This window comes from Macrobrachium nipponense, chromosome 31 (genome assembly GCF_015104395.2).
Source record: "Macrobrachium nipponense isolate FS-2020 chromosome 31, ASM1510439v2, whole genome shotgun sequence".
NCBI classification, from domain to species: Eukaryota; Metazoa; Arthropoda; class Malacostraca; order Decapoda; family Palaemonidae; genus Macrobrachium; species Macrobrachium nipponense.
Window position 1 is genome coordinate 39,593,510 of NC_061093.1, and position 25,000 is coordinate 39,618,509.

At 36.6% G+C, this 25,000-nt stretch overlaps 1 long non-coding RNA gene across 3 annotated transcripts in view; it reads left to right on the top strand.

The window, feature by feature from the left end:
• Nucleotides 1-13,095: 13,095 nt before the first annotated feature.
• Nucleotides 13,096-25,000, top strand: part of LOC135206907 (uncharacterized) — a 497,699-nt gene continuing 485,794 nt past the window's right edge. For all 3 annotated transcript variants that reach the window (XR_010312839.1, XR_010312840.1, XR_010312841.1), the window contains exons 1-2: nt 13,096-13,229; nt 16,312-16,403. This is a non-coding gene — a long non-coding RNA (uncharacterized LOC135206907). The remainder of the gene's footprint in view (nt 13,230-16,311; nt 16,404-25,000) is intronic.

Genomic DNA, 25,000 nt, shown 5'->3' on the forward strand with positions numbered 1-25,000 from the left:
GGATATAAGGAGGATTTAAGTCCATTCGCTTCAGATTTTAATCCCTGCTGTAATATTTTCTATTACCATGCTGTATGACATCAGTAAAATTATTTGAAGCCTTCCTTTTCTCACTGTGGGAAACATCTGGTATTGCCTCTAGTAACAGTGCCAAGTGTGTGTCACGTGAATGTTACTTTCTACTAGCTTCACTGTGCATCAATGCAGGTTACGTGATGTCACAGCGTATGGTACTAAATATCTTTTTTTATTTATTTTGAAATTAAAAAAAAAAAAACATTCGCAGTGGTGGGATTTTTTTATTGGTTCATCTAAAACAAATTTCCACGAACTTCACACACACACACACACACACACACACACACACACACACACACACACACACACACACAATTATATGTGTGCCACGAAAGTGTGTCACCACATGAGACTTCATGTGGATCCCTGTAAACTAAGCGAATCGTAATCATCGTGTACGTTTATATGTTGGCGTTGGTGGCTGTCTATTGAAGCAGTCGGTGCTGTTATATGTTCGTGACATATAATCACCCAGACACGAAGATTAGAGTCTCGAAGCCTTCCTGTGTGATATTGGCCAACTTTTACTCGTATTATTCAGGAAATGTTTGGAAACTGACAATTACGAGTCATGTCCTACCTTTATTAATGTTACAAGGGTATATAGAAAGTTTCGGAATGAAATATATTGAAATTAATAATGACGATGAATGAAATTAACAATATTTGAGCGATAGGGTTGAAATGGCATATGTCTTTATTGTTTCTTTGATTGAAAATTGACATAGAGAGAGAGAGAGAGAGAGAGAGAGAGAGAGAGAGAGAGAGAGAGAGAGAGAGAGAGATCGCTGAAGTAAAATATATTTACCTGTACTATGCAACGTTCTCCGACTTTAAGGATGCATATGGAAAACGCTGCGATTTCTTAAAATGGGATAATCTGTGGTCCAGTGAAAAAAGTCGAAAAAAAGTTATTAACAACTCATCCACAAGTAACAGAAATCCAAGTAAAAGTCGGGAAACTTATTAGTCAATAAAATGATGCAAAGATCAAAAGATGCCATGGAAGAATATGAAAGAAATTTACTGTACAGTGCAAAATAAATACAGAAAACAGTTCCCTTTACAAAGGCAAGGATTCGTGTAAATGAATATAGCAGAAAAACTTATCCCAGTGGGGCCAATGATATTTAAAAATAATTGCATTAATCAAAGTGTAATAATACGTGTACAATTCTAATAACGGGAAAATAACGCCATTGTTAGAAGCGTCGGGAAATCAAAGGGAATTTTAAAAAAAGGAGAAAAATATCAGATGAAAACGTAATAAAATCAATTACCACAATAAATGGAAAAAGGGAAAACCGACTGAGGATTTCTAGATAATTGGGTCAAGGCAATTAATTAGGATGCAAATAATTTAATCTTCCGATTTGAATACTGCTACAAATTATTTTCCTTTCATGCGATATGCGTCTTTTGTTTTTTTCGTTCCGATATATTTATGCAATATCATTATGTTGCATAAGATTCAACGTATAGATTTCCTTAGTCATACATTTGTTTTGCTCATGCAAAAATAAAATCTTAAAAAAAAACTTACGCTTCTGTAAATTATTCTTAAATATTTCGGCTATATTTGCTTCATCTTTTGGCAGATTGCCCAGAATGTTATCTTTTTTTTTATTATATCTTCTTCACAAGAAAATCTTAAGGAACATGAATGAATATGGTGATAATACAGAGAATTTATCAAAATAAGTTTGTTTCCTGTCCAGAAGGATGAGATGTGCTCGTCACTATCATTCTGGAACCAACAAATTTATCTTAAAGATGCTGAATTGTATCAAAATTCTTTTCCCTGGTATACTTTTCTGGTATACTATGTATATAATTTCCCAAAAGATTTGATGTTCCGGTTGTCATTTAAAAGTAAACATGTTTTAATCTCAGAAAAGCTCATTTAATATTTCGTCATTTATTTACACACACCATTGTTGTTCTTTATTTCATCATACGATTAAGCAAGAGAAATTCACGAAGATGACATTGATTAAGGACGAAACAAAGACAACATTGAAAATGACGCAAAGGAAAAGGAAGTGTTAATTACCTCACGCATAAAATAAAAGTTAAGCGTCATATCAGACGCTGAACCAACAACACCGGAACCAAATGTTGATAACGATACCGGTTTCCGAATTGCATGCTTCCACCCAGTTCCATTGGAATCTTTTTCGGCGTCGGGGGAATAGTGAATGTATTGGATATGAGATCGCATATTGGGGCAACTTTTTAGAACTCTTGACATCTCTGATGGTACTTGAAAACGCAAGGGCTGGGGCAAATGAACGTTCGAGAGGAAAGAAACAATATCTTCCCGTTTTTGTGGCAAAGAATCCTGGACAGCATATCCGTTTTTGATGCACTTGTTATTCGAGTATAAAGTAGAAGGAAGGCATTTATTTATATTTATGAGGAGAGCCAGTGAATCTCATTTCAAGTAAGATAGCAAACACATTCCTCTTAGTGGTGCAGTGAGGTAAGCACCGTCCTCCGTGTTCTAGCCAGCGCTATTGGGGTCTCATCTAAGGCAGAATTCTTCACTCATTTTCCTTCTGATTTAGGGGCTTTCAGTGGAAAGCATACCCAGAATTATTGGGGAACAGGGGAGTAAAGAGCACATTAGGACATTTACAATGCAAAGAATTGGCGAATACGAGTAACACACTCACCAGCGTCTCAAAAACCATCTTTCATACTTACAAGAAGGTATCGAAGGCTTCACGTCGATCGACAGAAACTCTGTGATATTGAAAAGCCATTGCAAATGCTGGATAGAAATGGAACGAAATACGATAATGAATGTGGCGGGTGTACATATAGGAAAAGTGCGATTTTTCCAAGAGTTCAGTCAACACTTCTGTAGATTATTTCTTTTATTATATTATTGAAAGATATTGCTGTATCAACTGCATCTAACTTGTAAATAGTTTTCTCTATTTTTCTAATAACTGCTTTCTCTCTGTTATTACAACTGGCGAGTTCGCCACATTGCTTTTGTTGGCTCCTCTAAACAAGATGTAATCTATTTGGCTTTGCACTCCTCCGCTTTTACAAATTATCAAGTAACTATCCAACTTTTGAAACCACGCGTTTATACATGCCAATTAAAAATTCTGGGTTATCTCCAATATATAATTCCCATTTTCATTTCTAATTGCAACCCATGGCTTCCGTATACATCCTCATACCCATCTCTTCTCTTTGCCACCCTGCAATTCATATCAGCTTCTATTATTAGCTTCGCCTCCTCTTTCACTGTGTTCTAATGGCCGCCTCAAATTCATGTCTAAATCATTCTTTCATTTGCTCTTGGTACCCCATCTGAGGAGAGTATGCTGATTTTATATTAACTGCTTTGTCCATTTTTATTATTGGAATCTTTAAAAGCCTATCATTTACTCTCTTTACTTCTACTACGTTTTCCATCTTACTTACTATAATTTCAACTCCATTTCTTCCCTCTCGCGACCCTCTGTAATAGTGCTTATACCCATTTCCTATCTCTCTAGTTCCACTCCCCCCTTCCGCCTAGTCTCTTGTACGCACAAGAAATCTATCCTCCTCCTCCTCCTTGTTAGAGTACCAACGTTCCACATACCTGCTCTTATCTTCCACTCTTTCACTAACTTCTTTGGCCTCACTGCTGCAGCCGCGAACCCTGCGGTACCCCTCGCCCATTTATCACACCAGTCAGGGGATTGGTGAGCGCGTCGTTTACAGGGGATGCCCTAGTCACATTCATATTAATTAAAGCATCAGGCATGGTTTATTGTTTGGCAAAGGGGTTTTTACGACCGTATGCCCTTGCTGTCATCAACAACAGTAATTGGCAGTGGGTCTCGCCTTTGGCTAAATTTTCCCCTGCAAAGCAGAGTTTTCCACAGTAATTGACAGTAGGCCCAGCCTTTTACTAAAAAAAAAAAAAGGAGCGCTTACAGATTGCCGGGCCCTCCCGCCCGCCGACCAAAATCGGCGGAAGAACACCAAAACCAATATGGCGGCGATACCAAAACAATAATAAAGAAAGTAGTACCGAAAGTTAAAGCGAAAGGGTAAAGAGGGACCCCATTGGGAATCCGGGGTTTTTGGGTGGGGGGATGCTGATACGAGTGTCGTTGACCACCGAAAACTTTATGTAAACGGTAATGGGGGAGCGTATTGGGAACCGGGTGTTTTTGTTTTTGGGTGGGGGGACGCACAGACGGTGGCTGTGGGAGGGAAAAAACAAAAAATTTAACAGTAGGTTGACCCCTTACTCTGCAACCGCTCTGCGGGCAATGCTAGCCTACTACTGACCCAAGTTGGGCCTGCAAACGTATTTTAAAATTGTGGACTCCTTACTCTGCAACCGCTCTGCGGGCAATGCTAGCCTACTATTGACCCAGGTTGGGCCTGCAAACGTATTTTAAAATGTTTGTCCCCTTACTCTGCAAATGCGATGTGGGCTATGCTAGCCTACTGCTTACCCAAATTTAGGACTACTTACATATTTTACTCTACAAACGGGAAACGATTTATGAGTGTTGTCAGTAAGGCCGTAGCAGAACGGCACTTCGCGCCTTATCCGCATTTTTAAAGATTCTTGGCAAGCACGACATGTTTCGGCAAGCGGTAATATTGCGCTGCGCGCGCTAACCACAGGGTTTACAGTGGGCCAACCAACCTAACCGCGTGGCTGGCCAGTCTAACCGCAGACAATCCACCACCTGCGAGCGACTACATATCCGCGACCAATCGATTTATGTGTGTTGTCAGTAAGGCCGTAGCGGAACGGCACTTCGTGCCTTATCCGCATTTTTAAAGATTCTTGGCAGGCACGACATGTTTCGGCAAGCGGTAATATTGCGCTGTGCGTGCTAACCACAGGGTTTACAGTGGTCCGACCAACCTAACCTCGTGCCTGGCCAGTCTAACCGCGGACAATCCACCATTTTAAAGTACCATTAAACTACCCTAGATACATTATTGCACTTACCTTACTATTGAAGATCTTCCATGTCAGAGTCGGAGAATTCTGGTTGGGCATTTCGGTTTGAACACCATAGTCACAGGTTTGTTGAGGTTGAGGAGTACTGCGGGACAAAGGACGGATTTTCGTTGGCGTTGACTCTGCTTTCTTTAATGGATAAGTGCGTTTAATGAGTTCGAGGAATGTTTTGAACGGGCAACCACTGTTATTAAAGTAATGTTTTTTAATGCAGTACATGGAAAAATAAGAAGGGTACAGTGTTTTCACTGTACCACTCCGCGGCAAAACGTTTCTTTTTAAAACCCGCCATGTAGATTCGATAGTGTTGGTGTGTATGTTTTTGTCAGTTGGATCGACAGTGTAAAGAGTGATTGATATTTAAGTGTTCTTTAAAGTGCTTACTTAGTGTAGTGTATGATTTCCAACACTCTGAAATAATGATTGAATCTGGATAAATATTTTCAATGAGGATGGGAAGCGGGGTTTCGGCTGATCGGTCCTGAACAATTTGGAAAAACGTGTCCTTTGTTTCGCGGTCTATTCCACCCAAAACCCAACAACCATCAACACACCGACCTTTGTTGAATTTACGTTTGCCAAACTTTGACTCGTCAATTTCAACAATGTGGCCGGGTCCACCGATTTTGCGATTGTCCTGGACCAAAATGTCGATACAGACTTCCCGGCAGAAATTATACCAGTCCACCATGGTGTTCGGTGAACCGATATGGAGAGTCATTTTCATAAAGGCCTGTGGTAGCTCGTGGATCCAGCCATAAATTAATTGGAGGATTGTGCTGAAATCCAGGTGTGAGTGGGAGAAGAAAGAGCCATTCCATATCATTGTTATTTTACGACATGTGCGGAAGCTGCAGCGCCACACGAAACTGTCTTCCTCTTTAATGAGGCTGACGGTTCCCACTTTACACTTGTCACAAGTTCCACTGAAATCGCCCAACAGTCCGCTTTTGAAAAGATATGTACGTAGTACATCAACGTCTTGACATAAAGTATATAGCATACCAAAAGTAACCGGACTTTCACTCAAAAAAGCAGCGAGGGACGGGTGTGATGCTACGGGATGCGCCATGTTGACTGCTTTGAAAACTCGCGGGGTCGGCCCAGGTGATAAAGGCCATGCTGGGTCGACGGGACTACTTAGGGTGGTGGTTGGATTTGGGTGTTGTGCGGCCCAGGAAATTGGTAATTGGCTCCCAAAACTGTAGGTAAATAATTACGGAATACGCCTACAGTGTCACCCATGTGAATAAAGTGCGGTATCGTAACGGAATTCGCAGAAGTAAAGGCAATGGGGGCTTGGTGAGGTTTTTAGAGGATACAGTTTTGAATATTCGCGGCGCGGAGGAGCCGCCATGTTTGTTTGAATGGTGTGCGGCCGGGAAATTGGAAATTGGCTCCCAAAACTGTAGGTAAATAATTACGGAATACTCATACATCGGCACCTATGTTAATAAAAAGAGGTATCGTAACAGGAATGACAGTAGCGTAAGCAATGGGGGCTGGGCGGGGTGTTATAGGAGACATGTTGCCTTTTTTGAATGTTCGCGCCATGTTTCGAAGGTTTAGGTCGTGAGAGGTCGGGGTAGTAGGGACTACTTACCGTGGCGGATGGATTTGGGTGTCGCGCGGCCCGGGAAACTGGCCTGGTAATCCATAAACTAGCCGAAAAAAGAAAGACTGCAAGACAGCAGCTGTTCTTTTAGTCGCCTTTTACAACACGCAGGAACTACAGTGGTAGTATTCTTACACCCCTACCACAGGTCATTATTATTTATATATATATATATATATATATATATATATATATATATATATATATATATATATGTATATATATATATCGAACTACAAATGTCCTTTAATACCTAATTCGCTCTACCTCGGAATTAATATATTTTCCTATATGTTTAACCGAGGGGGAATTTATTAAGCGATAATAGAATTGGTGATCAACAGGCACGAACCATCGACCTCTCAATTCCAGGACTGGCAGTGAAGCCCCAGACCACCCCGCCAATTCTATTATCGCTTAATAAATTCCCTTTCAGTTAAACATATATGAAAATATATTAATTCCGAGTAGAGCGAATTAGATATTAAAGGACATTTGTAGTTCGATATATGTATATGAATCACGGTAATGTGAAAAACTTATATATATATATAGATATATATTATATATGTATAAACAAACACACACATACACACACACACACACACACACACACACATATATATATACATATATATATATATATATATATTATATATATATATATATATATATATATATATATATATATATATTGTACCTGTAAGAGAGAGCGAATGGGAGTGAGGAAGAGAGGATGATGCTGTGGGTGTGAGCGAGCAAGCGTCGGTGTTTGTGTCTTCAACATTGTTTTTTTGTCTTGATCTATAATCCACTGAATCCGGAAATGATATTCCCCGTCGCCTTTTCTGTTATATTCCATTTCCGGGAAACTCCTCTAGATCCCGCTTCCATTAGACTCGCGAGTGATGTAAACACACAGCTCATTCGAGGAATGTCACTAAAAGAAACCTCGTAAGCGACTAGTCAGTTTTAAAAATGAGGTTCTTGTTGTTTGTTCCTATGATTTCACGACATTGTATACTCTAACCGTAAAATAGAATAAAAAAAAAGTAACTGGAGCCTGGCTATGGAATTTTCAGTGGAGGACTATTCACTGATTTACCCATGAACGGATATATATATGTGTGTGTGTGTGTGAAAAACAGTGTTAGGAAGTTAATTAGCAGCAAAGCTATTTTCATCTTCATCCTCTACACACACACACGCACACGTACACTTGAAAAGTAAGGGATCAGTTCATGACATCATTCCTAGGTATAATAATAATAGTAATTATTATTATTATTATTTTGTATCTCTGTCATCCTATTCGACTCTGGGATTTTCGTAGGGTGGGGTTCAGGGTTACATCCTGGTCCCCTTAGGAGTCGCTCAGTTTTCTCACTATGTGCGCTGTTTCTAAGAGCAAACTCTTCTGAATGAGTCCTGGAGCTACTTTGGCATCTTCTATTGTTATTATTGTTATTATTTTTTTTTATTCTGTGCTCATAATGAAACTTGGTCGGTAAGTACCTTGGTGATTATGATTATTTGCACTATATATTTGTTTTACGTAGATCTGCTTTCTAAAGCCGCAGGTCAGTATAAAGGTTAAACTAAGACTGTTTAAATCTGTCCCTGATAGAGGTGCATTGATGGTAGTAAGTAATTTCAACAATTATCTCTGCGCAGAAACACTCTTTCATATAGTAGCTCTGTTACGCTTTAAATTGTAACAGGTCATAGTCTATAACGATTGCCTTATGTAACATCGGTGCCGATTACTAATAACTATTCATCAGTTGAAATTCGTATTCATATCAAAATATCCTACTCTACATGATATATTGTGTGAACTTTCATAAAATAAGACAGCTATTTCCGTTTTTAATTGCAGTGAGATGCGCGAAAGAGCTATTCAGGTGCACACAGATGGCATATAAAATAGGGAAGGATTATCCTTTTCAAAAGGGGAAACGCAGAATCAACCAGCATTGGCCTCATCGCCAGACATCACGAACATTCTAAACCTCATTATCTGGGATAAAAAAGTATGGGTGGTTGCAGAATGCCAACATTTTATCCAGAACTAGCAGGACATTTAGGCTTTAATAATTATTAGCTTGTCGATCGTGTTTACAGTGAGAATTATGTTCCAAAGTTGTTAGGTGTAAGTCAACAGAAGATTTTGAAAAATACAAAACCTTAATCATTGTCCAAAATTGGTTAAACATCTATGAAGATCATCTATGTCTTTGAGTCGAAGTTGAAATATTTATTATCGACTGATATCCTATACTACAGGATGTTCTGTGAATTTCCTCTCAGAATACCTCCTTCAATGTTAATTGTGAATGCTTTCGGGCAATTCTCATTTAAGAATATTTCGTTATTTGACGTTCGACCTTCTCTATTTTAAGTCGAACTTTACAAAAGAAATGAGGTCGCTAGCCTCCCTTGGCCTTGCCCCTCCTAATCTATAATCTGCACGTTTTTAAATGGAACGTCCATGTTTCCTAAAAACAGACTGACGGAAAGAGAAGTGTTATGACATACACATGAAACTGTAAAAACAAGAATGAGAGAGAAAAAATATATGCTCTCATTTACAAATTTCCGTTAAGAAATAAACAAGGAAGTTTCAGAAATATTAGCACTTCGTTTCCGAGTAACCTCGCAGTTGCAGTTAAAACTCTACCAGCAACAGAAAGGCGGTTCAAGCAGTTTCACGTTCGAAAATCTGCACGGGGCTTCAAGACCCACTTGATAGCTGGACGGGAATAGTACAAAACAAAGTGAAGGGAAGATGTCTGACGAGAGTGGTAATGGGATGAATAAACTAGGCCCTCATCAATTAAACCCAACCATCGGAATGATTCAGTGAGACTTTTGTGTGCTGCGTAAATGCTAATACTACATCTGTCATTGTATGGTTTATATTTAGAGTTCGTTTCGTTCCCATCACATGAAACTGGCCTTGACCCACATAAGGGAATCTTGAAAACAGGAAACTCCCGCTGACATCAGAAGCTCTCCAAGGGAATGAAGCTGTAACTGACAGAAAATTATTTTGTAAATAGGGTTCATATTCTGAATATCAAACTCCGATTGATTTCAGTTTTCAAAGTTATCTTATGCACTTATTACAATATTTGTTAGGCATTTATGACGCTTATTTCGCAGTATTTACAAAGAATTCGTTGTTTTAAAGAATCGAATGCATACGAATTCTCTCTCTCTCTCTCTCTCTCTCTCTCTCTCTCTGTTGAATTACCTTCCACCAACACTCTGGGTAGGATGGACAGGCACTGACCGCGGATCCTGTAACCAGATTTCGAGGGAGAGCGGTAAAGTGTCGTGCCAGAATTCCGTCGCTTTTACCTTCACGATCTAAGACCCCAGATCACGTCCGGAAATTGTAACCATCTCCACTCCGTCTTCCAGGGGCGTCAAAGCATCGAAGTGTCGAAGCATACTTACAATATACCCGATATACTATATGTGGGTATATATAAGTGAAGGTATGTGCTACAAATCACAATGAGTTTATATTTCGAATAAAAACGAAATAAAAGGCTAAAAGACTCCTACATGATTCGACACCAAAATAATATTCATATGCGTATAAAAAAAATTGCTGGAATACAGGAGTACTTGTGAATATGTACAAGTGATAATAAAAGTTTTTTCATATATATATATATATATATATATATATATATATATATATATATATCTATATCTATATATCTATATATATATATATATATATATATATATATATATACAACGACATGCTATTGTTTTCTGCACTAGTCCAGCATAAACAAACATACACACGTACAGAGAATGCAAGGATCCCCTCACCAGTTATGTATTGCCTTATTGACAGGAGTGTCTGTGTGTTTGTCTCCTTGGCAGCTGAGTTATCTCAGGTAGCCATACTGAGTCATTTTAAGCGTGTAGTCCCTTCACCTAACAATGTCATTCATGATTTGCTGTAAAAGGTTTGAACTAGATACCACTCTGAAAAGATCGACATTTCTCTCATAATTATGTTAATTCTTCAAATATTATATTCAGTGTTGCAGAGCAAATTCATTTGAACTGGACTCAGCTGTATTTCGTGCACAGATTTAGTTCATATGTGTCTGTCATTTCGATGTTCTATGTTATCCGATGAAATTTTTTTATGTGGTCTCATGCACGAATATAGTAGAGTTGGAGACAGAAGCATTAATTATTATCAACATATATATGTCCTCCCGAACGGTGGATGGACTCTTCATACTCATGACGATTATATCCGCCGATTCAGCAAGAGAGAGAGAGAGAGAGAGAGAGAGAGAGACGTGTGCTGACGACAGCTGTAAAATTCCAGCATGGAAAGTTTCGTTTGAATAGGCTCTCGTTTTCGACATGAACATAATTGATATGGCTTTCATCCCGGCTGGGTAATGTCATGAATAATTTCAAATATTTATAGTGGGGCTGTGAATAAAATCGCTTTCTAGTCGTCTGGTTACGAGTAATTGCGTGGAATTGTTAACATATCTGTTTTGGGAGGACTTTTCATTATATTACCAACGAATCGAGTTGCGTCCCAGGCATGGCGAATAAATTTATCGGACATTTAACAAGTTACAGGAAATATCATACCACATGTGATATAAAAAGAAAATGTTGGAAGTCAATGAAGTAAAATATATGATGTGAGATCTTGAACAATATATTGTCATTGCAGTCATTCTGTGAGACACAGAATTTTCCTCTGAATGTACATTATGATGCTGGACAGCAGATTCCACCCCTTAAACAGGACATTGCTATGGCAATAATAAATATATTATATATTATATATATATATATATATATATATATATATAATATATATATATATATATATTAAACAGAATGTAGACTGTCAGTTTAAAGAATGCACTAAGACCATTCAAAATGCAAAATAGGCATTAAGGGCGGAGGGAGAGGATGCCCCCACCGAAATCTTCTGAGCTGCAGTTGCAAATTTTTCAGAGTCAGGTAGTGTAAAGGTAAACATACTAAATGAGTTAGGAGTCTCTGAATATCTAAATAAAAAAGTCATATGATTAATGAATAAATATAAAACATCGACGATGAATTTTTTATTGCATCATAATCTTTGTATCACATTTCGAAAGCAATGAAAGTTAAGTAGGTACTTATAACATGAGAAAGGGGTTTTGTATGCTTGCGTATAAGTAGAAATCAAGATTTAAAAAAGTAAAGCAGAGAGAGAGAGAGAGAGAGAGAGAGAGAGAGTTTTGAAACTCCTTGTAACAACAAGTAGAAGACCAAGTCATCTTTTATTGATGTAAACATGGATGACAATTGATTTTTCTTCCAGTATAAATAATTCCTATAATCGTATTTGACCAAATTCCTAAAGAGTAGCTGCTTTCCATTCCCTTCATCATCTCTCTCTTTCACTTCCATCTCCGTTTCTGTCATTGAGAGACGATGATGATTTGATCCCCCAAACGAGGTCATTACCACAATTTCCTTAAAAATTGGATTCTACTGAATCTTGGAAGACGAAGTGGATGGAGGTCCTATTACCATTGTTATCGATGAAAAGGTGACGAACAGTCGCATTCCAAATGGTAATAAGATCAAAGGGCCCAAAAGCTAAAAAGTTTATTTTATGTATTCTTACCATATACATATTTTTACATGTGAACAATTTACAAAGTATTGCTCCCGAGTTACGACAGCTACAGACATCATCTTCAGTGCTGTGACCACCTGCAATGTCTAGAGAATTCACCAGACCTTGACCTCATGTTTATATATTATCTAGTTCCTAATTCAGTCTGGGGATTTTCAGTAATCATTCTCTCGCAGTCCTTGAGATGTGGTGGTCAGTTTGACATTTGACAGATTTTCACAGATTTTCAGCTTTTGCATGAAAAGAATATGGTGTTCATTAGGAAGAGGTAAGACATTATATAGTACAGTATTTTCTTTCCTTCTTTCAAAGTTACGCTGAGGTTTCTTTTAATTTTAATTATTGGCAACTTGAACCCACAAACACTTCATGTACTCAAAACTGATATCTATTGGTAGAATATCGAACGTAATATGGCAAGGCGTTGTAACTGAAAAGAGTTTGTTTATTTATCTTAGGCATAATACTGCGGTATCACCTATTATTCGAAGCCTTTGTTAAGCAACTATAATACCTCATTTAACGATTTGAATTAATTTCAGTAAAAAAATTATCTGCAGTTATGTGAAGGTATGTATTTATCATATGGTTATAAAAATGATCACGCTCCAGAGTTGTTAATTTCAGAACGATGTTAAAAAAAACAATGTAAAATTATGCTTTCGAACAGCCGTCTTTGTTCGCCCTTCATTCTATGGGGTTCCGGTGGGTCCGGTGGTGTACTGGTAGTTGCTTCTTGAACCTGGTGTAAAGTGGTGGTGTAGCGCGTGCTCATACCTTTATGTGATATTGTGTTGAGAACTCTTTCACTGGTGCTTTGTTACTTCAATCCATGAAAAGAGGAGCAACGAAAGGTAAGTCTTATTATGAATGAAGCTTATTATATATGGAGTCAACACTGGGATGATGGAGCTTAATATGTTCCCCCAAGATCTTAGCAGGGCGGTTCGTAAGGTTGGCTAACCCATGAAGCATTAGGGTTGTTATATGAAATTAGCTGTTGCTGGTACTTGGAAAATTCCGGCTTTTTGATAGTTTTCAATGGTAAAAAGGTGCTTTGCCTAGCAATAGAAAGAGACTCTACAGTATAGGGTACAGTTTTGAGTGGCCACTCGCTAGGCCTATAAAACTAGTCAGTGGCACGAAGGTAATGGAGTGAACAAATTACAGACATTCAATGTGAAAATTGAACTTATATACAGTAGACCTTTCTCTGTTGGAACTTTTATCTCAAATAATCATGGAAAGCGTTTGGTTTTTCTTGTACATGTGCCTACAGGTAGTGGCCTTGCTCACATAAGCCTAGGTTTCTTGCAGTCAAGTCACTTCGAATTCGGATCGTTTCGGCCGTAACCCATTTAGGCAGTAAGCACCCTTGTGCCAAATGGGCATCGTGTTTAGTATCAGGCCCTTTGCAATGTACTACGTAAAACAACATAATAACGGTAAATAGCATAAACATAAAGTCTTGAGTTGTTTGGGTCGTAAGGGTTTCGGCCATTTGCCAGTTTGGATGTTACGGCCTAAATGACTTAACGAACAAGACCGAGTCACACTCCAATCATGATACAGTGTTTGTAGTGGCTGGTTCTAATTCACCCAACGGAAACGACTAAAGAACCCATTTCACTACAAACTTGTTTCGATGCAAATTGAAGTTTGTTACAACTAGAAAAAAAAACGCTTACATGTTGTGGCGGATCTATACTCTTTCATGGGTTGGGGGGGAGGGGCAATCTCCACTTATAATTATCATATATATGGGGGACCCTCTTAGGATTATCATATGTGTGTGTAATGTACACGCACACAATATATACAGATAGTACTAGTAATTGTTGTTCTTATTGTTTTCGTTGTTGTACAGTTGTTGCTGTTGTTGAAATAATCATTAACTAAGCAAATTAGTGATACTAATAATGATTTACTGAAAGAAAACAATGTTCTATTTTTTTTTTTTTTTATCCATGGGGAGACTCGTGACCAGATCTCCCCCCCCCCCCCCCCTCTGTCCACCAATGTTTGCATGGAATTGCTTACTCTACCTGCCCTAGAATAAGTTTGGAGGTAAACACATACCAATTGACAACACTGATAAACAATTAAAGAACGCAAAGAATTCCGTAGTTCCCTTGGATAAGTAGTGGTTGGAAGTCGTGTTTACGATTGTTGTGACGAAAGTGCCCCAGCGTCTATGAGTACAAGTGGTGTGCGGATTTAGCACAGGAAATGGGAAGTTTGTTGACACAAGCGACTCCGCAAACATCGAGATGGCGTCAATCTCCGAAACATTTTTAGTTGTAAGTAAAAATTTCGAAAACGCCATGGGGGTAGTGTGCACTGCGTTGGCCACACTTTTCATTACCCTATGTTTAAACTTGAAATATGGCCGTAATTTCTAACTTTGGAGAAAAATACTTACTCCGAAAGGAGAGTAGAGGTCTTGAGCTCCTACTATCACCACCAACTACTAATGATTGATGACCATCTCCGGTGTCAGGACGTGTTAAAGTACTTTTTCGGAGGGTGGCCACAAACGGGGTAGTCAGTGGGTTGGACAGTCCAGTCGGTTGTTTACTCTCTCTCTCTCTCTCTGCTCTCTCTCCTCTCTATCTCTCTCTCTTCTCTCTCTCTCTATCTATATATATATATATATATATTATATATATAATATATAATATATATATATATAGAAAGCTAATACTACAGGAAAAATAATAGGCCTATTACTTTTCATGTGGTATTCGCTTATTTCATGAACTCACGTGCATCTACTGTGATTGCTTAAGCATTATATATATATATATATATATATATATATATATATATATATATATATATATATATATATATAATGTGTGTGTGTGCGCGCGCGCGCGTGCGTGTGCAATCTTAGAGCATCTAAGGTTAGTTATCTTCTGCCACTAATATTAGAAGTTATAAATATATTAAAACTTACGGTATGTTTCGTCTTCGGAGAAATATTAATTTACCTGTATTTTTGTAGTAAAAAAATGACTAATAAGGGTGTAGTAAAAATAAAATAAGGAATTACTACGCTGTTGCCTTAGCCCAACGAACTATTCAGGCGTACGTTGCAGTGTAAGTGTAGCACAAGGCTGTCATAGGTCTAATTGCTATTGCTGTTCGCGGGGTTTCTATTACGAGCTCAAGGGTCCTTATGTCTGGATTATTATTATTATTATATATTATTATTCAGAAGATGTTTTGTTTATTTTACATGTCTCCTGAAGCAGTAGCATTAGTGGAATATAATGAAATCAGCGTTTACAAAAAATTGTGTTCGGAAGGATAGCTTATTAATTGAATTGTTGCCTGATATACTTCCACTGGAAAGAAATCCGGTAGGGAGGTTTATAACATAGCAATCAAATATAGCTTGTAGGGAAGTGGGTAATATAGGTCTAGTTGAAAAGTGACGATAAGCATAATAAACATCAGTATCGATTCTAAGTCGCTGCGACGCCAGTAATAACTAAAAAATCAAACAAAATATTGATTCTAACGTCGTGTGACGTAAAGGGCTTCTGTAGTACTCCGGTACTTTGTCTTATGCTGTGGGTAATCTCGTGCAACTCTTATCCATTGGACTAAGTCTGAGTCTAACAACGTTGCTGGTGTGCACTGGACCCCAAATGATACGACCACGTTACGTTCTCCATTGTGTGGATTGAATGACTTGGTAAATAGTAATTTGATGGGGGTATAAACAAAAAAGAGGATATTAAGGGAAGATTTTTTTTATTATCATTAATTCTTTGAATCGCTGTGCTCAGTCTGCAGTCACTCCAATGCAATGTAGTAAGATGGTGAAGGGAAAAAAATTAAGTGTTTCATTCTGTTTCTACTTAACAGACTTTCAAAGACGTTTATTGTAAACTGATGCTCGACTAATGTTTACAATTACACCCTCAGGAAGCCATCGGCGGCGGTTAAGCGGCCAGCATTTGAAGCATCATGGAAGGACTAAGGATAGTTGCTGTACTCCGAAGACAGCCGTCGTGATGGTGAGTGTTAAAGATTAATATTGTTATCATATTATTTTTTTGTAATTACAGTTGCGTGCATTATTTTTTGACGAACTATATGGGAAAACATGTTTCCACACAAGGGCTTGTAGTAAAGCTCCTCCTTCCCTTAAGTAAAACATCATTTTAATTGCTGTGTCAGGCAATTAGAACTCCCAGTTACCTGTTTCACCTATTTGTTAGATCGTATCAAACTTTCTGGCTTAAGGGAAGTTTTTCCGGGTACCGTTTGATCGTGAGCCAGGGCTGATTTTTAGTTAATTTCCTGAGTACGATAAACAGCTGCTGGGGACATGTTTTCACTGTCCCCTTTTCGAGAATATGGGGAATAAAAGAGAGGGAAGAAGGCGATTATTTTTTTTAAACACAGCGTGAAATAAGAATTCTAACAGCCTGGGAGGGTTTTTTGAATTTGGTTATCGTATGAAAACCAGAGACCAAATAATAATAATAATAATAATAATAATTTGATTGACAAAGTCAAGAAGAAAGTATCACTCATTGATGTCGCAATACCATGGGACACCAGAGTTGAAGAGAAAGAGAGGGAAAAAATGGATAAGTATCAAGATCTGAAAATAGAAATAAGAAGGATATGGGATGTGCCAGTGGAAACGTACCCATAATCATAGGAGCACTAGGCACGATCCCAAGATCCTTGAAAAGGAATCTAGAAAAACTAGACACTGAAGTAGCTCCAGGACTCATGCAGAAGTGTGTGATCCTAGAAACGGCGCACATAGTAAGAAAAGTGATGGACTCCTAAGGAGGCAGAATGCAACCCGGAACCCCACACTATAAATACCACCCAGTCGAATTGGAGGACTGTGATAGAGCAAGAAAATAATAATAATAATGTGAGTGGCGGGGATAGATTTTTTTTTTAATTCTAAAAAATATCCACCCGTAATTCAAGGCTTTTTTTTTTATAGCTATCAAAGGAAAACGGAGTATATCATTAGTATTTTGAAGTTCTTTTCCATCGTGTAGAGTCGGTTCAAATACTGCGCCTAACCTGCCTCCGGACAGTTACTTCCGTGCCAGTAAATTAGTTGTTTATACCGTATAGCCTCCTATGGTTAGCATTTTCATTCCTTTTATGTTGTTAGAGAAAGTTAACCCTTTATGTAGCCATCTCTTCTATGAAGAAAACGTGATGATGGAAAAGTTGGATCCATTAGATAGAGATTTTTAGTATTCCATTCCCCATGGCTGCATATCCCCCTTGGTTCTTATTATTGATATAATTAGAAATTATTTTCCTATCTTATATCGTAGAAGGAATTTAATGTATTTGAACACAACGTAAACATAACTTTGATGGAATTCAAAAGGCTGGGGAAATGCTGTTTTATCTACTATTCCCGTTTATCGTAGTTCCAGATTCCCTGCGGCCCCGCGTCTTTGCCCTTTGAAGTTGTTTACAATAATTTGTATAGACTTTTATGAGCATGGTTTCTTATGTAAATAATATTCAGTATATTTTTGAGAGCTTGGTCATTATGTGTGCTCTTTTTGGTACAGAATTTTTTCGTCATGATTCACAATAGCGTTTCATATATATGGGTGATCACTGTTGGGAACTACACCGGCTTCCGGTTGTCAAAGTCTTAGTGTTAAAAGTCGATCTTTTTACACTTTAGTTGTTGTTCAGGTTTTCCGTTGCCTTATTTACCTTTCCAAACAGCTTTCAAATTGATCTGATTTCACGAGTTAATGACTTTGTGTGTGTGTGTGTGTGTGTGATATCGCTGATAAATAGACACCTAAGGCCTGAAATCAGCTTTAATTCCATTTTTTAAACACTATTTGTTATAGCGAATTTTCGTCCCCATTATTCATGTTTCTTCCTTAGCTCAAGTTTTTCCCTTCCAGTCCCAGCTCCATTATGCTCCTTTTTCCTCCTCGTCCCTTTTATCTGACAAAATAATGTTTGCCGTTCTCGTCTTTCACCTTCTACAGAGATTATCCACTTCGATAAGACTCATGCTATTTTCTGTTGCCTGCGTAGGCCTATGAAAGCTAAATTTTGTACAGAAACTAAGAAAGTAATTTTTGTTTACTCGGTATGTTTTCCTTAATCTCGATGTGTTTAACTGCTTCTAAATTCCATCTGATGTTTATTCGCCCAATTATTGGAAAATAAAAGGACGTTACATTAAGGTAACATTATGAAAAGTTTAGATACAAAAGTAAATGAGTAAATTGTATTATTAAAATATTACTTTACTAGCCCAAGATCTTGCAACCCATTAAGTCAATGTTGATACCCAATTTATTTTGATATAAGTAGACACTGGGGTCGTCAAACTTCAAAACTGATTTAACGATAGAAATGAAGAAAACAGCTGGTGATTGGTATCTGTGAGATCATTTTCCCATTAGATATATATAGTATATTATATATATATATATATATATATATATCGCCTATATATATACTAAAAGAATAATATATAGTGATATATATATATATATATATATATATATATATATTTATATATAATGATAATATATATATATACATACTGATAATATGATATATATATATATATATATAATATATATATATATATATATATATATATATATATATATATAATGTATATAACACATAACACATAAACACTTTAGTAATGTTGGAATTGTTGAATAGCGAGCATTTATATCAATAATACTACAAAGCATTCAGTATTCCTCTCGCAATTACATCATAAAGGCTAGGCTCTTGTTATTCCTAGGGCCCAGATAGAAGGACGTAAATGGTAGAGAGACGCAAATAACGTATGTTGAAGATCAGGTTACATATTATAGGGTATGATTGGAAATGTGGATCGAGTAGGGTGACAGTTATCGAGGAGTCGGGGGAGTGGATCAGTGCATCTCATAACGTACTGGGCGACCGAGTCAGGGGAACGAGCTGCTTTTTATAAAATAATTACTGTAGGATTTATGATAGTAGGGTGAACGTTGTCGATGTCGTATGTACATTGTTTAGAGCAGTTCAGCTTTAAATCATGTTCCTTTTCATATGCACTCCCTTAGGGCTGTAGTGTCGTCAGTACACCTCATGGGCGGTTGTAAAGGTCGTTTTAGAAGAATACTATCATATTCTTAGGAAGCTCGTATTTCAAGTCAATGACCCCTGTGGGCGTCTGCAATAATAATAATAATAATAATAATAATAATAATAAAATGCACCTAGAATAAGATTCTTATCTAAACGTACACTTTGAATATCCGGAACACTTTGGTATTGATTTTCCAAATTGCGGAAGTAGTTTCAAGAGAAATGGGAGCCATCAAGGCGTGTGATAGGCCGATGGGAGAGAAGGAAAACGTAAACACGTTGACGAAAGCTGCTTCCTTCCACCTGTCGCCAATTATGCTGATGAGATTCCAGACCAGTTGTTCTTTGTTTACACCTCCGATGAATTCCGCGGAAGTGTGATCAAGAGCTGTAGCTTAGGGAGGAAGTAGGTTAGCAAGACGATGTGGGAAACCGCCTTCCCCTATTTCACGGCCAATTGGGACGTGTGAACATCGCTCTGTAAAGAAGAGAAGGACTCGCGCGAAATTATATTATATATATATATATATATATATATATATATATATAGTAATTATATATAATATATATATTATAATATTTAACATATACAATATACATATACATATACATATATAATATACATATACGTGTATATATATATATATAATATATATATATATATATATATATATATATCTCAGTCAGCAAGATATATAGACTTCAGGAGGATCCATGATACACATGTTGTTAAAAAGGCCAAGTTTATTGACAGCAAAAAACGTTTCGCACTACTCAGTGCATCATCAGTCTGTGAAAAGTAAATGACACAATAGAATACATTATTAACACAAAAGGAATTCACAAAGTAATTAAAATTTACAAGTTAAAACAATAAAAAGTAAAAGCATAAAAAGCACATAAAACAGAAAACAAAAAGAGACTACCAAAACACCAACCGTCCATAAGCAGGAGAGAAGAGGGAATGACAAACAATAGCGTCCAAGACCAGACGACAACTATGCCAGATACAAAGTTGCTGATGAAGTATTACTATTGAGAGAGGGGACCAGTCTTTTAATATATAATGTTTCTAAAGTTGTTAAGTGGTCCGGGTCCCATACATAACCAATTATTGAGAAGTGTTGTTTCAGGACTTCGGTTTTACATAATGCGGCATGATTTCTAATATTAGAAAATTCTGGCTGCTTGATTCTTTGGCCAGTGCGAAAGCTAAAACCCAAATGGCTGCAATATCTGACCTGCAGTAACCTCTGCGTCGATCCAACCTAAGAGCCCGGACATCCAGGGCATGTGAATTTATAAACCACATTGGATCGCATGAAGGACTGCAGGCGATCTTTGAAATTAAAAAATGATCCTATTGTACATGGGTTGTTGGAGATAAGTTTTACGTTAAGGCAGGGGATTTCTGTTCAATTATTCGTGTGAGATGTAAGGAGAATTTAGAGTCAGACATATACGGAATTGAGGCATAGAATTATTTTTCGGGAACATCATAGTTGACTGTTGGAGGTTGTAAAAATTGTGTTAATAACTTATTGGTGATTTTATGAACTATATCTTGGGGATAGGAGTTTATCTTGAAAAAGTTGAATAAAAAGACTATTTCTTTGTGAAATATTTGCCAAGTTGAAGAATATTTTAGAGCTCTATGAACCAAGGTGTAGATGATATTAAGTTTGAAAGAATATTGACAAGAGCTATAGTAGTTATTGGCTAAGTCTGTATATGTCCGCTTTCTATAAACAGAAGTAGTGAACTCGGAATTATGTCTCGTTACATTAATATCTAAAAATGGAAGACTACCTTCGCTCTCTACCTCCATGGTTTTAGCTTTCGCACTGGCCAAAGAATCAAGCAGCCAGAATTTTCTAATATTAGAAATCATGCCGCATTATGTAAAACCGAAGTCCTGAAACAACACTTCTCAATAATTGGTTATGTAAGGGACCCAGACCACTTAACAACTTTAGAATCATTATATATTAAGACTGGCTCCCTCTCTCAATAGTAATACTTCTTGTTTGTCATTCCCTCTTCTCTCCTGCTTATGGACGGTTGGTGTTTTGGTAGTCTCTTTTTGGTTTCTGTTTTATGTGCTTTTTATGCTTTTACTTTTTATTGTCTTAACTTGTAAATTTTAATTACTTTGTGGATTCCTTTTATGTTAATAATGTATTTTATTGTGTCTTTTACTTTTCACACACTGATGATGCACTGAGTAGTGCGAAACGTTTTTTGCTGTCAATAAACTTGGCCTTTTTAACAACATGTGTATCATGGACCCTCCTGAAGTCTATATATATATATATATATATATATATTATCATACATATATATATATATTAAAATATACCTATACATATATATATTATATATATATATATATATAATAATATACATATTCAGGGTTATAATCACTAAATTTGCTGGTAGAATATAAAGATAGAATTTCCATGTGCTTCTAAACCCGATGTATGTTACCCAATACTTTTCATTTCAGTGTGTGTATATATATATATATATATATATAGTATATATATAGATATATTATATATATATATATATATATATATATATATATATATATATATATATATATACACATATATATTATTATATATATATATATATATATATATATATATATATATATATATATATATATATGTGTGTGTGTGTGTGTGTGTATGTATTTTAGGCCATACCACCAACCCGCAGGAACTTGTTATTCCAGAATCTCTCTTTATTAAACAACTAGTTCCGTCTTTGAACACCCATACGTCTTCCTCCCCTCTGTATTTATTTTGACTTGTGTTGTTTATTTATGTTTTTATGTTTACGTTTAGTTTAATGCTGTCACTCCTCTAGGTCGGTCCTTAACTTCTTGTTCTGTAACTGTTCACTGCTGCTTTAAATTTTTGTCAATTTTTGTTTATTTTATGTTCATTTATCTTTCATTTTAATGTATGTCCTTTTAAATAATTTAATTTCCTTTATTTTAATGTGTATTTTGTACACTTAGTAAGAATAATTTTTTAGCTTTTGCATTTCTGAATTTTTAATTTTTAGTTTTGTTTTTACAATTTTACTAGGAATTTTATTTTTTATTTTAACAGCCTGATGATGTAATTAATTTGATAATTACGAAACGTCGCAATAAAGACAGCATGTACATCCTGTGTTCCTCTTCCCTTCATTGATGATTATATATATTTATATATATATATATATATACATATGTATGTAGTCTGTATGATGGTATGTATGTATGTATGTTGTATGTATCTCATATATATATATATAGATATATTATATATATCATATATATCTATAAATATATACACACACATACATACACTGAAATGGAAAGTATTGGGGAACTTATACCGGGTGTAGAAGCGCTTGGAAATTGTCTTTATATTTTCACTTGTAAATTTAGTGATATGCCCCCTGAATATCGATGAAGCAATAAGTTGAATGAGCCATAGGGGAGGTAGTCCTGCCATAAAGGCATTGCTGAAGTGTATCTGCAGCGTCCCTTCGGTCCTTAGCTGCACCCACTTTTTAAGTCTTTTGCTTCTCCTCCATAGACGCTTCATTTATTCAGTCTTGCTGTCTAACCTCTCTTAACAGTTAATTCTTATTTTCTGGACCTCTGTACCTTGCTCTCCAACCATCCAACTCCCTCTTTCCTGTCTTAAGCGAGTGCTGAATGGCACAAAGTACCCCAGTCGTAAAATTATAGAAAGTTGAATGAAAATACCAATGAAATGATCAACTGAGAAGTTTAGCCAAACTAACCTTATACCAGGGAATCACGGAGGCCCGCTGGGAAGACGATCAAACCTACGCAGTTGTAAAATGAAAATGAAACATTTATTAAATCTTGAATATGAGAAGCTATATTGTCCGGTGTATAGTAAATGTTGCTCGTTTTCCGTCTAAACTCGAATATACCTTCAAGCCATTTTCATCAGGTTAGTAAAGTTACTCTATTACATTTCTTTCCATAAAAAAATTATAGAAAATGATTGCGTAAAAATGCAAACAGTACTAAAAAGCTAAAAACTTTTATAATGTTGAATGAAAATTATTGTCCCCAAGCGAAAACCAAGAAAAAATAATTTGTAAATGGCAATGCGAACTCATAGTAACAGATGACAATAAACAGCATCCTTTGCACCTAACCAGAATTACACCCATGACGTAGGGCTCATCGCAAACAAGACGTGGCACAGCTGGGTGGCCCCTAATTCCTTGCGAATATTCAAGCTCCAATTAACTAAAGCGATTCGGACACTACTGGAGAACTCAAGACGTATTTATATTATATTCTTTTATCGTGGGAGTAGACGAATAACATGGTGTAACTAGAATAGAAGACTGTTTACACAGATATACTCGCAAAAAGTCACAAACTTATAGTATATATATATATATAATATATATATATATATATATATAATATATATATATATATATATATATGATAAATATATATATATATATAAATATAAACATCACTTAAGAATTGTTCTGTGACTATATATATATATATATATATATATATATATATATATATATATATATAAAATTTCATATAATATGAAATTATATATAATATATATTATATATAATTTCAATTTAAAATCTCATTAATAAGAGAATTTCAATGATTTCTGTTGCCTAACTGGTTATTATGTTGTGAGGTGAAGTACGAGTGAGATTCGTAGTTTGCAGCTGACTGATTTATTTACAAAACATTGAAGGGCTTGTGCGTGCCGCAATGTAACTTCCGGCTTCTGACGGGTTGAAACGAGGATTAAGTTCAAGTGTTTTTGTTTGGTCACAGACAGTAAAATACATGGAAAATGGCGCATGACATTGCACTGAAGATCGCACATATTTATTTGAAAAACAGGAGTATTAATGCATACAATGCTAATAATACATAGAATGTGACAATAATAATAATGGAGATACATGCGCAAAAGACGTACGGAGAAGTTTTGTTTCTTTCGTCTGCGTGTTCCTCAATGCAGGGTAATGGAGATTTCGGTTGTAGTTGTGTGTAGGCCGCATACGTGTACGCTTCAGGTCGGTGTATGTTACGTGTGCGGGTTTCAGGCGATCAATGGAAACCCACGTCGTTCTGCCAACTACTGTCATCTGGTTTGCTTTGGGGATCTCTGGGTGATGTGGTGAGGTCCTGAGTAGGAAAGTGAGGGAGGGTTAATTGGGGGGGGGGGGGGGGGGCGGGTATGGGGTATGTGTGTGCTACCCGTGAACGCATATTTTTGGAGTACACCTATCTGGTCGCGTGATAGGTCGTCTTTGCTAGTATTATCCTTTCTAACAGTTTTTGGGTGTCGGATGGTGATGTTGGATTATTTGTTCTTGGTAGATGTCTACATTGGTGTGTTGTGCCATTCCCCTATTCCGCTTTTCATCCTCATATCGCTGTATATTTCAGGGTCTTCGTCTATTTGTATCAGTCCTT